The sequence below is a fragment of the Peromyscus californicus genome, unplaced genomic scaffold, assembly GCF_007827085.1.
Source record: "Peromyscus californicus insignis strain IS unplaced genomic scaffold, ASM782708v3 Scaffold_4__1_contigs__length_199733344, whole genome shotgun sequence".
Taxonomy (NCBI): Eukaryota; Metazoa; Chordata; class Mammalia; order Rodentia; family Cricetidae; genus Peromyscus; species Peromyscus californicus.
Window position 1 is genome coordinate 105,244,701 of NW_026294562.1, and position 16,047 is coordinate 105,260,747.

General features: G+C 41.1%; 1 protein-coding gene across 1 annotated transcript in view; it reads right to left on the bottom strand.

The window, feature by feature from the left end:
- Positions 1–16,047, bottom strand: part of Rsf1 (remodeling and spacing factor 1) — a 125,490-nt gene that overhangs the window by 69,654 nt on the left and 39,789 nt on the right.

Genomic DNA, 16,047 nt, shown 5'->3' on the forward strand with positions numbered 1-16,047 from the left:
GCTCAGGTGTTGGAAACTTATGAATTCAGTAGGTGGGGGCTAGCTGTAAAAGTAGGTCACTGAAGGGTATATTGTCAGCCCTGTTTCCTGTGTCCACTTCTGCTTCTGGGATCCCATGCGGTGAAGAAGACTGCTGCACCACATACACCGACATGATGCTCTGCCTCCCGCAGGCCCAGAAACAGCAGGGCCAATGACCGTGCACCAAAACTGCTGAAACCAAGAGCCAGAATCAATCTTCCCTTGTTCTGGTTGGGTTTCCTATCCATTTCATCACAATATCATAAAGTTGAGTAGCAATAAACACTGGCTGTCTTCTATGATTATATTGTGTTCTTATACACATGTAGAGAGGACAGAGTTCAGAACTGACACACCAATCCAATTCCAATCTACAATGCACACTGCTTAGAGCCATCAGAAATACTTATTAATGCCTATAGCAACTTAAATAGACTCTATGGTGCTGGAGGACGGCTCAGTACTAGCAACACTTACTAGTCTTACAGGGCACCCCAGTTCAGTTCCCAGCACCCACATGGTGGCTCACAAGCATCCATAACTCCAGTCCAAAAGGATCTGGTGCCCTTTTCTAAACCCAGAGGGCACCAGGCATGCACACTGTGCACATACGTATATGCTGGCAAAATACTCATACGTATTTAAAAAAAAAACAATCAATCTAAAAAGCATTAACAATGACTTAAAAAAAAGACTTGTTTTCTACTCTGTTCAACAACTTTACGTGAATTTTATGGATATAATTTTTCCACAAGAGAATGGTTATGTGACAGTCTCTCAAAGGTTGAATTTCTTTTAAGGCAAGAGTGACAGCTTGTTCATCTTTATCACTAGAAAGAAGTTCAAAACTATGCCAAAATTCTATAAATATATTTAATAGAACCTCTCTTCAAATCAGTGTCCTCCTGTTTATTATGGGTCTAGTAAAAACTCCACCGCTAGTCATTTTAAGACTTCAGTAACAGACTTTACCTTGAAAGTTTCAAGATTCTTTTCCTACATAAGCACTTTAGTCAAACCACAGCCACCGTAATGGACAGACAGAAGAGATGACATAGAAATGCTCCACTCAGGGGGCAGGGGTTAAGGGCACTGGCTGTTCTTCCAGATGTCCTGAGTTCAATTCCCAGCAACCCCAAGATGGCTCACAACCATCTATAATGAGATCTGGTGCCCTCTTCTGGCGTGCAGGCAGAACACTGTATACATAATAAATACATCTTAAGAAAAAAAATGTTCCACTCAAAAGTCAGTACAGTGTGGGTGTGGGGTCATGCCTGTACTCTGCATGATGTGGAAAGGGAAGGATCACAAGGTTCAGAAAAGCCTAGACTACACAGTGATACCTTGTCTCACACATCCACACTGCTGGTGAAGTACACTCTGTTCAACAGATCTTCACAGAATTCTTGTTTTAGATTCTTTCCTAAAAAGCTAGCAGAGTTTCCTGTGCAAAATTCCAGGGCAGGTATGACTTCTCTGACCAAGCATTTTTTGTTTGGTTGCTTGTTTTTCAGCAATAAAAGGAGACTAAAAATAATAATGATGATGATTTTTTTGTTTGTTTTGTTTTTCGAGACAGGGTCTCTACATAGCCCTGGCTGTCCTAGAACTCACTCTGTAGACCAGGCTGGTCTTGAACTCAGAGATCTGCCTGCCGCTGCCTTCCACATGCGAGACCCCACACACAGCAGTAATACTGATCTTAGAGGCTGTTGAGTGAGTGTAAAACATAATGCAACGTGTCTGCCAACGTCTTAAGGTTTTTATTGTTGTTGTTTTGCTTTTTGAAATTCAGGAAAACAAATAACAAAACGAAGCCCAAAGCAACAGACCCAATACAAGATGAAAAATTATTCTGGAGGCAGGGCATTGGCTAAAACGCAGAGAAACACACAAGCAGGCGATAGAGAAAGCTTTAGCAACCCTCTTAATCCAGGAATAAGCTTGGGATGGACTTCCTGGAAGGGCTACCCTTTCTCAGACTTCCCTGGTGCCATCTTTTACCAACTAGTTTAAAAAAAAAAACAACCCACAGTGAATATATATATATATATATATATATATATATATATATATATATATATTCACTATAAGGTAAACAGTATGACCAAAAACTATATAGAAAATGGGGAAAAAATCACAGAAAGGATAAATTCCCCATTTCCTGGTATGCCACAAAACTCCCTCTAATTGGCAATGCTGTTTAGTATATATAAATGTGTATGTGTGTATTAATGTAACAAAGCAAATCAAAACCTACGAGGTACTGTGAAAGGAAAGGAAAGCACAGAGGACACGGGGTGTACCTGGGATGACTGTCAAAAGCTAGAGGAGCAGGCTCTGACCAGGTGTGCCACTCCAACAAACAAGATGCACAAGTCATTAAAAGTCTACAGCAGTCCTAGACTGTCAAGTAGTACAGCCACAGGGCTGTTAGTGTCTCAAATATTAACAGTAAGTAACTAAATTACTTAGTAACTCTTAAGAATTTAGATAGGAGGCCGGGCGGTGGTGGCACAAGCCTTTAATCCCAGCACTCGGGAGGCAGAGCCAGGCGGATCTCTGTGAGTTTGAGGCCAGCCTGGTCTACAAAGTAAGTTCCAGGAGAGGTGCAAAGCTACACAGAGAAACCCTGTCTCAAAAAAAAAAAAAAAAAAGAAAAAAAGAATTTAGGTAGGAAAATTTAAAACATGAAAGAGCAATGTTGTTCCCAATAGCTAATAGGTAGAAACAACCCAAATATCAACAGAAGAACTGAAAACAAAATACCGGTCCACACAATGGAATTTTACAAAGCCACAGCAAGATATGCAATATAGATGGAGATGTGGTTCAGCTGCACAGCCGTGAGAAGGCCTCAGACCTATCCCCACTGCACATCCCACAAAGAAAAAGCATGGAAAAAAAGAAAAAACAAAGCAACAACAACAAAAATGAAGAAAAAAAATATATATATGGCTGCCTAGATGATCTGGGAAACATGCTAATACAAGAAACCACACAAAAGGACACCTATAACAAGATTCTATTGATTCCCGGGTGTACAAAATGTCTAAAGTACTGAAACTGAAATTCAGAGACAGAGACCAGATTAGTAGTTGATAAATATGATGATTAATGCTGTCAGCTTGACAGAATCTAGATCATCAAGAAATGCCTGTGGTAGATTATCTTGGTTATAAAAATTGAGGTGGGAAGACCCACCCACTATAGGTGGCACAATTCCCTAGCAGGAATCCTAGACTAGATAAATGGAGAAGGAGAGCTGAGCCTAGAATGCAATCACTGACTGATACAATGCAAACAGCTGATCCAAACTCCTGCTGCCTTGACTTTACCATCACCATAAACTACCTTCTTTAAGCTGCTTGTCAGAGATTTTTACCACAGCAACAGAAAAGCAACTCAGATACCAGGAGAGAAGGGAGAAACAGATAAACAGGGAGTAAGACCTAATGGGTATGGCTTTCACTTTTGAGTGGTAAAAATGTTTTGAAATTAAGATAGGTTGCAAACTCCTTGTAAATATACAAAAACAACAAACAACAACAAAACACTGAATTGTTTATTTTAAAAGTATTTTGTTATTTTGAGACAGAATCTCACACAGTACACAACGACCTCAAATTTACTATGTAGCTAAGGCTGACTCTAAACTTCTGATCCTTCTGTCTCTGTATCTCAAGAACCAAGATTACAGATGTGTGCCACCACACCTGGAAAAAGCATCAACTTCATGAAAAAAAAAAATCTAAAATGTTCGAATGCGTTGTGTTCTTATCCATAAGAAGGAAATGAGGCAAAGAGGCTGTATTCCGCCTAGTAAGTGAGGCAACTTAATTAACTGTTAAAAATATATTTCAGGTACCAGTAGAAATCAGCCTCCACTAAGAGATCCGTGGCTACAGAAAACTAGATTTATTTATAAACTTGCAAATTTACCAGAACTAAGCCATAACTATCTCCACGTTTTAAACACAGTAATTGTTCAGGAGGACTGAAGTAACTATGAGCACCAATAGGGACACAGCTCACATTTAGCACAGGGAAGGCAAGATGAATTAAGAGGTGGTCTCTGGGGACTGTGGATGTAGCGCAGCTAGCAGAGTGCTTGCATGAAGTCCTTGGTTCAACCTCCAGCATTGCTTAGAACAGATGTGGCAGTGCACACTTGCAATCCTAGCACTGGCCAGGTGAGGGTAGGAGGTCTGGAAGTTCATCATCATCCTACATAGCTAGAATAAATGAGATCTTACCTTGAGCCAAAGCAAACCAACCAACGACAAAAAAGAAATGATCTCTGTACCAAAAAATCCAACTGATCAATCAACCAACCAATCAATCAATCAATCAATCAATCGACAGTCTACAAATATAAGAACACAGAAAGAGAAATAATAATAATACAATCAATGGAGAAAAAGAAACCTAACAAAGGTTTTATTCAAGTAGTGACATCTGTGAACAGATCAGAAGGATTAGTGACATTTTACCCACTAAGGAGCCAGCATGTAGAAAAATTGCTTTTTATTATTTGTGTGCGTGTGTGCGTGTGCGTGTGTGTAAAAGAGGCGGGGGCAGACAGACAGACAGACAGACAGAGACATAGACAGAGAGAGATAGGGAGAGATTCAAGTGAGATGATGTCCTGACCTATATGGACACCCACACAAAAAAGGCTTACACACACATACACACACACAATATAAAAAAACAAAAAGAACGTTTTTTTCACTGATCCTTTATATCCTTTTATGCCCCATTTCACTAATTTCTACCCTCATTTTAATCACTTTTGTCTATTGATTGAGGGTTTTGTTGAACTTACATGGAGGTTTAAAACCACATAGCTTTTGAGATTTGAGATGAGATTCACATCTTGCCTCTCCCTACCAGAAGGGTGACTTTGCTGAGTCAATCACCTGTTCGACTTGGACTTGCAGGCTCTTCTGTAAATGGAGGTTTGGGGCAAATAAAAGATAAGGAATGTGCCAATCACATACTCGCTGTGGCATGCCTCCATTATATATATGCAAACCTGAAAAGAATTCTAGAAAGCCATAAGAAGAATCAAAGAACACAAGCAGGAGTTAAAAAGAGGTGGTTTAAAAAAAAATGCTAGTAATCTTCAAAACGTAGATAAATATTGTTTTCCAATCCTAGCTTCAGTCGTGTATGGAACATGTTTAAGATGTAAATACAATTATTAGTTATTAATTCATTTTAATTTTCTGTTTTTATTTTCTGGGGATTAACCATATATTTTGCTGAACCACTTCTAATGTTATGTTCTATGTCCAGTATAATAGTGAATTTTGAATACTATCAGCATATATTAATATGACAATGGATTTCATTATGTTTTTATACATTTACACAACACATATTTTTATTATTTTTACCATTTGTTTTATTCTTCTATTTTATTTTATGCAAATTAGTGTTTTGCCTGAAAGAATACACATGCACCATGCGCATGCAATGCCCGTAAAGGCCCAAACAGTGCCTGATCATCTGTAACTGGAGTTACAAGTTGTGAACAACCACGTGGGCGCTGGGAACCGATCTTGGGTCCTCCAGAAGAACAGCAACTGCTCTTAATGTCTGAGCCATCTCCCTAACCCCCACACTACATTAACTCAGGTACTCTGGAGGAGCAGCCAGTGCTTTTAATCACTAAGCTATCTCTCCAGCCCATGAGTTGTTAATATATTCTGGATAATAAAATGATTTGCAAGGTACATAATTTGCAGCATGAACTACCTCATTCTACAGGCCTTCCTCGTTTTCTTTATAACGTTTTCTGATGCACCAAAGTTTTTAATCTGATAAAGTCTAGCTAATTTTTCCTTTTGTTGCCTATACTTTTAGTGTCACATCTGAGGATATAGTTTAAATGCAAGATCACAAGGATTTCCCCTAGGAGTTTTATGAATTTAGGTCTTACATTATTGAACCATTCTGAGTTAATTTTTTTTTTTTTGGTTTTTCGAGACAGGGTTTCTCTGTGTAGCTTTGCGCCTGTCCTGGAACTCACTTGGTAGTCCAGGCTGGCCTCGAACTCACAGAGATCCGCCTGGCTCTGCCTCCCGAGTGCTGGGATTAAAGGCGTGCGCCACCACCGCCCGGCCTGAGTTAATTTTTATATGAGGTATGAAGTAGGATACATGCTCCATTTTGCAAGTTGTATTAAAAAATAGTATTTAACATTATACATACATAACAGTCAAAAAATATAAAAATGCTACAGTAAATGGATGATGAACTATATACATTGTACTCTGTCCTTCTCAGTTCAGTCAGGAATCAAAGCCCTGGGTATGTCCTTATGAAACAGCCATTAAACCATCTGAAGTCGTCACATAGAAAATTAAAGAAAGCACAATGCAGTATTACTATATCCACAAGCATAAATAATTTGGGTCAAATTCAAGTAAATTTGTGAAGAAATAAATGCCACAAAAGAGGAAAATGTTATTTAAAATTATAGTGATGTTTCTTTGATGAGTTGTTAATATTTATACAGTATTTGTTGGACTCCAACAATTTTTTTTGTTGTTGTTTAGTTTTTCGAGACAGGGTTTCTCTGTGTAGCTTTGCGCCTTTCCTGGAACTCACTTGGTAGCCCAGGCTGGCCTCGAACTCACAAAGATCCACCTGGCTCTGCCTCCCAAGTGCTGGGATTAAAGGCGTGCGCCACCACCGCCGCCTGGCTGGATTCCAACAATTTGACAATAGTGTGCTGAGGGCATTCATACAGTTTCATTTAATAAGAATTACATTTTATTTACTGGGTAATCGACTTATACACTTAGGAATTAAGAGAGTCAGCTACGTTCTCAGGACAAATCTGGTGTTCTTGCTGATACTCTTCTGTGTAATACATAAAACATTCCCTACAAGCCCATGTGCTTGAACACCTGGTTCCCATCTAGTGATGCTGTGTAAGGTTATGAGACCCTCAGGACATTTTCTGTCTCGTGGTCCAGCTAGACGACTGGCTGCAAACAAGGACTGAGCCGCCTCTGCTACTTCCTTAACATGACGGACTAGAAACCCCTGAAAGTGGAGTCAAAACTTCCCTTCAGTTACTTCTATTGGGTACGATCTCAAGGATGAGTAAAGTAACTGACAGGCTGTAGGACAGACAAACCTGGCTTCGCTCCGTGCTCTGCCATCCTCTGTGTGTTCTTTGGAGCACCATGGGAGTTACCTGTGTATGACCTGGAATGTGCTGAGAACTAAAGAATACTCCATGTACAATAGCACAGTACCAAAAGTAAGTTATCAAACACCAGCAGTCAGTATTACACTATGGAAAAAACAGAATTCTAAAAAGTTTTGGTGGTATGAAAAAATCCTGAAAAGAAGCTGTGTCTGGCTGTGAACAAAGAACTCCTGGAAGGAGTCTGTGTCTGCAGAGACTGATGGACCAATTGGGATTTTAGCACTGAGGGGAGATCGGAATTTGGTAGGTACAGAAGCTAATTACTTTTAGCTCTCTGGAACAGTCATTCCTTGCTCCACTCTATATCTGAACTAACAACTCATGATAATGAGTGAGTGAGTGAATGAATGAATGAACCAACTAACCAACCAACCTCCTAGCTACTAACTTATCAGAACACTAGCTTCTACAAGCCGAGTTGAAAATGGCATCGAACAGCATCTTGGGGCCTATAGAATGGCCCTTATCTCACTGTACTCACCTCCCTGGTGTACCCACCAACATATTTTAAAGTTGCCTCAATTTGTGACTTTTTTGTTCTATGAAACCATAAAAACCCTGTGAAACTGCTTCCACGTTGGAACATGGGATTTGGAGTAACCTAAATCTGTATTCCTGGGCCATGGTCACTCATAATGGCTCCAGAATAAACTAGCTCTTACTCTCTTTAAGATTCCTTGTGTAGAGGTCAGAGAGCATTTTTATATCAACAGTGGGGATGTAAAATGGCCTAGCCACTATGGGAGGCCATTCAGTAGTTCCTTAAAAAGTTAAACACAGAAATCATTATATGACCCCTTCACATCTAGGTATAAAACACATAAATGAAAATATATGTCCTACGAAATCGTGTATACAAATGTTCATAGCAACATTATTCCTTAAAAATGAGAAGAAACTTAAATGTTTATGGACTAGTAGAGAAATAAAAGGCAGTAATATCCAAACACTGAATAGTATGGCAATAAAAAGGAATAAAACACTAATACATACTTCAATATGTACAAACCTTGAAAACTTTATACTAACTGAAAACAGACAGATACCAAGGCCAGGTTTCTCGTTTCCTTTGTAAGGAATGTTCAGAATTGGAAGGTTCATGGAGACAGAAGGTAGAGAGTTGTGATTACCAAAGGCTTGGCATAAGAAGGTATGCATGTATTGGATGGACTACAGATGATGGATACTAAATCTCCTTCTTCAGTGACAGAAATACTTTAGAATAAGATTGTGGTAATGGTTTGATGATCTTGGGAATTTACAAAAAAAATCAATGAAGCACACACTTTAAATGGAGAATCCTGTTATGTGAATTACATCTCAATTAAAACTCCACAAAGAGTTTAGGATACAAATAAAAGCTAAGAGCACCAATCTTATTTCACTTAAGAAATACAGCTGTAAACATCTGATTCTTATCAAATATGATCAAATTATCAAATGATGAAAGATGCCCCTTATGAAGTCATAATTGATGACAGCTTCTAGAGAATCACAGCACCAGGCTGGGGGCTGTGTGGGTACCTCAGCGACCGCGCAATTATGTAGTACAAACCTTGTTGGTTGCCAGCCCAAGGGATGGGTAGGGTAGGATGCAGGAAGTGAGGGAAATAAGGAAAGGGTAGTGGAGTGATGACGTTTTTTGAGATTATTCAGATCAAGGCCATGTTTTACCAAATTTATTTACATTCAAAGAATTTCTATATTTGTTATTAAGGACAATTTTATCAAAAATTGTCTCTTTTATCTTCCCTTCACTCTTTTGTTGTTGTTATTGTTGTTGCTTTTTGAGGCAAGGTCTCACTAAACAGCCCAGGCTGGCCTTGAACTCAGAATCTTGCTGCCTCGGCCTCCCCACTGCTGGAATTTGAGCCATGCATCACCATGTATGACTCCCTGATTTATTCCGAGGGATGAACAATGAGGTTACTTCTTGTGGAAGAGTAGAAGCACACCCCAGAAGGACAGGTTAGGTTACTCTATTACATTTTTATTGATTTATCTTCTGTAAAGACGGCCTGCCCAGGAATGACCAGAACACGTGTGGAGGTGGGTGTTGGTTCTCCCCTTCCACTATGCAAGTCCCCACTATGGGGAGCAAACTCAGGACCATCAGGCTTGCTGCCAAGTGCCTTTACCCACTGAACCATTTCACTGGCCCAAATTAAGGTATCTTCTCATTATCCTTTTTGCATAAAAGCCCATAAAATAATTTACTTATTACTTATTTGTTCCTTGTCTAAGAAGCACATTTGCTTTTGGACCCCAGCAGCAGTATAGATCACTGACATCAACATGGCCTTTAAGGGCAGCACAGACCACAGACATCAACATGGTCTCCAATGGCAGCCTGGATCACGGGCATCAACATGGCCTCTGGGGGCAGCACAGACCACAGACATCAACATGGTCTCCAATGGCAGCCTGGATCACTGGCATCAACATGGCCTCTGGGGGCAGCATAGACCACAGAAATCAACATGGTCTCCAATGGCAGCCTGGATCACGGGCATCAACATGGCCTCTGGGGGCAGCATAGACCACAGACATCAATCAACATGGCCTCAGGTGGCAGCACAGATCATGCAAATCAACATGGTTAGACATTGAAGGCTTCTGTGACAAAACCTCCCCGACACACCCACACACCCACACACCCACACCCACACACACACACACACACACACACACAGTCCGTCCAGACAGGAAGCTACTGAAGAGAGGATTTGAAAACTGTAATAATGGTGCTCAAGTGTAGTCCTGCACAGCTGATGGCTTCTGGCAGGGCTGGAGTGGGAGAAGGACTCAGTTTCTTTAAGGGGCTAACCACTGGGAGTTTGACCATGCTCCAGTGAGTGTATGGGCAACACAAATGGGACTTGGTGGGTTTTTTTTTTAGAGGGGGGTGCAAAGGTGGGAGGGTGGACCTGGGAGGAATAGGAAGAGTGTGCTAGGGTACACTGTATGAAATATCCAAATAATTAATAAAAATATTATGTTGGGGGGAAAACATCAACAACTATATTCAATGTGATCTAATTTCTTTTTCATTAAAAAGTTATCTAAATCACTAGTGCACAATACATGAAAGGATCACAGAATCAAAGAAAAACAATTATAAATTGTCACCTGCTTCTCTTAGAGTTACAACTGACTTCTTTTAAGGGGATAGCCTCAGCCAGGTGGTGGTGGCACATGCCTTTAATCCCAGCACTCTGGATGCAGAAACAGGTGGATCTTTGAGCTCAAGTTCCAGGACAGCCAAGGCTACACAAAGAAATCCTGTCTCAAAAAAAGGAGGTGGGGTGGGGAGAGGCAGCTCAGCGGCCCAGAGCACTGACTGCTCTTCCAGAGAACCTGGATCTAATCCCCATCACCCACACGGTGACTCACAACCATCTGTAACTCCAGTTCTAAGGGATCCAATGCCCTCTTCTAGCCTCCTTGGGCATCAGGCACACACAGGACACACAGCTAAACATCCAGGCAAAATACTCATACACAGAAAATAAGAAAATAATAGTGATAAACACAAAAAAGAAAAGAAGAAGAAAAAAGATAGCCTCTTGTTTATTTATTTATGTTTTTCAAGGCAAGGTTTCTCTGTGTACCCAACTGTCCTAGAACTTACTCTGTGGACCAGGCTGGCCTCGAACTCAGAGATCTGCCTGTCTCTGCCTTCTGAGTGCTGGAATTAAAGGCGCGTACCACATCACTAACTAGGATAGCTTTTTTTATATTTTTGGTTGTGAGTCCGGCCTTTAACAGCTAAGCTACCTCTCTGCCCGGATAGCTTCTTTTATAATCCCATTCCCTGCTACTTTTGAAGGCCTTGTGGCTGACTTTGGAAAGAGCAGGGCAACAGGAAAGTCTAGGCACAGACACTAAATTCTTAGTATAGGGACATTAATCATCCACCGTCAAGGCTGTCTGAAATTGTCTGTGGTGGCTGAAATCACTAACAACCAAAGGCAACGCAAGAGTTCCATGATGTATCAGAGTTCAATGACAGAAATTCCTTTGTGGCTTGCCAAGTGAAAGGAATGTGAAACATAGGGCCAAGGCTTACCCAACCAAGCAGGAAGTCAACAGGTCCTAGCAGATCATTTAGTTTAAATTCCGGTTCACCATGTTTATTTTTAGAAGGGTCTATCTTAAAAGTAAAAAGTAACTAGATAAAATTTGTGGGTTCTCTTCTATTTTGAATAATTCTGAACAATGTATGTTAGACAGTTCAAGACATGAAACAAAAACGAATACCCTTAGTTACACGGATACCTCTCCAGCTATCAGGTATCAAGATCTGCTGGTTCTACTTTCCACAAAGGAAAGGGAGTGAAGGAGGGGGGAAACATTCCCACACCCAAACCCCAATTTAAGGCTTCTTCACTGTTCATTCTGCTTCTCACAAGCACTTCCGCATCCTAGGATCGATGAGCTCTTCACTACACTCTCTTGGTACCTTATTACAGGTACTATAGTAAGGCTAAGCTACTGGCAATTTCCTAACCAAGTCCTGCTCACTCTCTAGGTCTTAGTTTAGCTGTTTTAAAGAGACCCTAGGAATACATAACAAATAGGAGATAGTAGTGTGGTTTGCTTAGTCTAAGCTGAGGAGGGAAGTAAATGCCCGATGTGTGGTCTGTATTTAAACAGAATTTTAATTTAATGATATCCCATTACTTCAAAGGAGAAAGAAACAGCTCTCAGTACTAACATATGTATAGCACTACTACAAGGAAAACAATACAGAGTAAAGAAAGGTAAAAGTACTACCACCGAACTGGCTGCCAACTGCAAGTGAGAAATAAATACAAGAAAACTGAAACTGTCTAAGCGACTGCTTAACCTAGCATCCCTGCTTAAAAGGTGAAAGGAGGCAAGCATCCAAGAGACAATCTAGAGGAGAGACCAATGTGAGAGGCAGTTCATCGAATGCTCCATCAAAAGCCCTGGAGTCAGCAAGTCCTGGGCTTCAGTGAAATGCTGGTTCTCTCATGTTTAGCAATATGGGCCTGTACAAGTTTTTTAGCTTCTCAAATTCAATTTCCTTATACACAAAACAGAGATAATCTGTATTTCAAAGTTACAATAACACAAAAGAAAATGTAAAGTTTTAAACAGTACATAGTGAATACTCATTATAAAAACCGCACAATAGGAACCAGGTCTTTTGGAACACGCCTGTAAATCTCAGCACCAGAGAGGCTTAGGCAGCAGACTCAGAAGCTTGAGGCTACACAGCGAGACCCTGTCTCAGAGGAAAACACAGAACAAAACACAGACAATAGTTTCCACAATGAAGTTAATACCAAGTCCACAGAGGAAAAATTCAAACAATAGTTTCTATAATGGAGTTAAACTAAGGGGCATCTTCCTGGGAAATGCCTCAAGGAGACAGTAATACTCAGCTAAGGCTTAAGGGATAAGTGAATTTGCCAGGAAAATGAGTTGGCAGGAAAGCATTCCAAAAGATACAGCATCTGCAAGAACTCTTAGGAAAAAGATGGCAGGTTCAAGGCAGAGTAGATTTGTAAGTGAGAGGAAATGTTTCTAAATCGGAAAGTACTGTCGTATCATTTCTGTGTATAAAAAGTCCCTTTTGGGGATGGAGAAACGGCTCAGTGGGTAAGAATACTTGTTGTGCAAGACCGAGGACTGAGTTCAGATACCCTGTACTCATGTAAAAGCCAAGTGTGGCCACACATACCTGTAATTGGGGAGGAGAAGAGGGGTGTTGGTGTGCACAAATATGTGATAAAGACAGGAAGATCACTGGGACTTGCTGGCCAGCCAGCTTAGCTGAAAATTCCAGGTTGAGAAATCCTGCCTCAAGGGCATCAATGAGGCAGAAGAATGTTAAAGCTGGCTTCCTCTGGCTTCCATACAAGTACACATGGATGAACACACAGACCTGCACATGTGCACCCACATGCATGAGACACATACACGCACATCCTTTTGCACCAGCCAGGAGGCGATCAAATGTTCAAGGATAGGGTGGTGGTCCAAAGTCAAGGGGGAGAATATGAAGGATCAGATAAGGGATGGTAACTGCATGAGACACACAGAGCAATTGGGGTGTGCAAAGGAGAGCAGAGAAAAGGAAGGAACCCGAGAGATCTCATTGTTGCTGGGCTGCAAGGAAAAGAATTCTGGGGCAACACCTAAATCTTAGTTCAGGCTAAAAACGTTGGTGGGTGACATGAATACATCATGGGTTCTACAGGTATGACAGGTTCGGAAGAGAACAGAGCTGGCTTTTGATGTATTTATGACATCAGTTGAGTGGGCCCCCATGTTGATATAAATGGAGAGGTTTATCCTTTCCATATCCCTGACATCAGGTTGGTCAGTGGTCTTGTCCAGCATTTTAATTTTATGGTGGCCAAAACTAAGAACAGTAAATGGTCTACATTCTCTTTAGACCAGATATCAATCAACTGTATCTGCCGAGGGCTAATAAATATTTTAAGCATCATGGACTCTCGTTAAACTGCTTGGCTTGGCATTGTAGCATGACGTCAACTGCAGATCATCTACCAACAGACCTGTCCGTGTTCCAATTCCACTTTATTTACAAAAACAGGCAGGATTTGGCTATAGTTTGTGACTTCCTACTCTAGACTAGCAATAGCACTTTTAATAATTCACAGGGAACAGTGTCTAAAAAGGAAAAGCTTAATATAACCTGAGCCAAAGTGAAACTTGAACTTGGACTTTCACAGTATTTTAATGGCTGTTTTCTTATCAGTGTGACAGAGCACATACAGAGGCAACATAAAGGGGGAAGGATTGGTCCTGGATCACAGTGTAGCAGCTAGTCCATCAGAGTAGGGAAGGCACGCTGGAGGAAGCATGGAGCTACAATTCCCAACATTCTGGCAGACCAGAAGCACAGACAGCTCTGGCTGGAAGCAGGGCCACGATATATAACCTCAAGGCTTATTCCTAGTGGCCTATGTCCATCAGCTAGGTCTCAAATCCTAAAGGTTCCACAATCTCTCAAAGTAGTACTACTGGATAGGGACCTGGTGCTCAAGCATATAAGCTGTGAGAGGAGTTTCATATTCAAACCATAACAAACATAATGACTGGTTACTTTATATAAATAAAATTTACTGCCAAATACTTAACTACACACCAAGTTCATACAATATAAAGTATGCCCATTTTTGGTGATTTAGAGAAGAAAATAATATACAGTATATGAACAAATATAATATTTCTTTAGAAAACAATACTGATTCCTCTCTTTCCTTTGTTTTGTTTTTCAAGACAGGGTTTCTCTGTGTAGCCCTGGCTGTCCCGGAACTTGCTCTGTAGACAAGGCTGGCCTCGAACTCCCGAGTTCCGAGTTGGCCTCTGCCTGCCTCTGCCTCCCGAGTGCCAACATCAAAGGTATGAGTCACCACCACCACCCAGCTAGATATTTTTCTTGTTGCCAATAGAGAACTTTGTTGTTTTTAAAGCTGTAAAATCAAAGATACAGCTCAGCTTTATGTCTTTGCCAAGTTATTTAATAACATTTATTCATTCAACAAATAAGGGTTAAGTGTGTATATGCTGCTATTCTAGGGATGACATACATTAAAAGTCAAGTACATTTTTCCAGTAAAGGACCACATAGTAAACATACCAGACTTTGAGGCCTGTGCTGGCTAGTCTTTTGTCGACTTGACACAAGCTAGGGTCACCTAAGATGGAACCTCAATTGAGTAAAAGTCTCCCATCAAATTGACCTCTAGCCAAGCCCACGGAGCATTTTCTTGATTAATGATTGATATGAAAGAACCCAGCCCACTGCAGGTGATGCCACCCCTAGGCAAGCAGTCTGAGTTGCATAAAAAAGCAAGCCGAGCAAGCCATGGAGAACAAGCCAGTAAGCAGCATTCTTCCATGGTTTCTGCTTGAGTGAGTTCCTGCCTGGCTTCCTCCAATGATGGACTATGATCAGAGGTGTAAGTAAAAGAAACCCTTCCCTCCCAACTTGCTGACCAAAACTAAAGATTCTTAATTCAAAATAGCAAATGGACCTGACAGTCTTTAAAGGATTCTCAAAACATTTCTATTGATGTGATAAAACACAGTAACCGACCGGGCAGGGTGGCACACGCCTTTAATCCCAGCACTCAGGAGGCAGAGCTAGATATCTGTGAGTTCGAGGCCCATGTGGGCTACAGAGTGAGTTCCAGGAAAGGCGCAAAGCTACACAGAGAAACCCTGACTCAAAAAAAAAAAAGACAAAAAACCCACCGTAACCAAGGCAACTTATAGGAGGAAGGGTTTATTTGGGGCTTACGGTTTCAGGGTTAGGGTCAATGGTAACAGGGACTGCACAACGGCAGACAGCAGCTGGAGCAGCAACTGAGAACTCACACCTCCAACAGTAACCAAGAAGCTGTGAAGCGACAGGACTTCTGAAACCTCAAAGTCCGCCCCAGTGACATTATTCCTCCAGCAAGGCCACACCTCCTAAACCTACCCAAACAAACTGGGACTAAGTGTTCAGATGCCCAAGAATACAGGGACACCTCATTCAAGCGGCCACAGTGGCTCAGAGTGGCAAGGTGAGAAGTATTCAAGATAAAAGGGCAGTTAGGAGCCAGATACGGTGGCACACATTTTAAATCACAACACTCAGGAGGCAGAAGCACACAAATCTCCTGTGAGGTTAAGGTCATCCTGTTCTACATACAGTATACAAGACCACCCAGAACTACAGAGTGATGCCCTGTCTCAAAAACAAACACACGGTGCTGAAGAGATGGCTCAGCAGTTAAGAGCACTGGCTG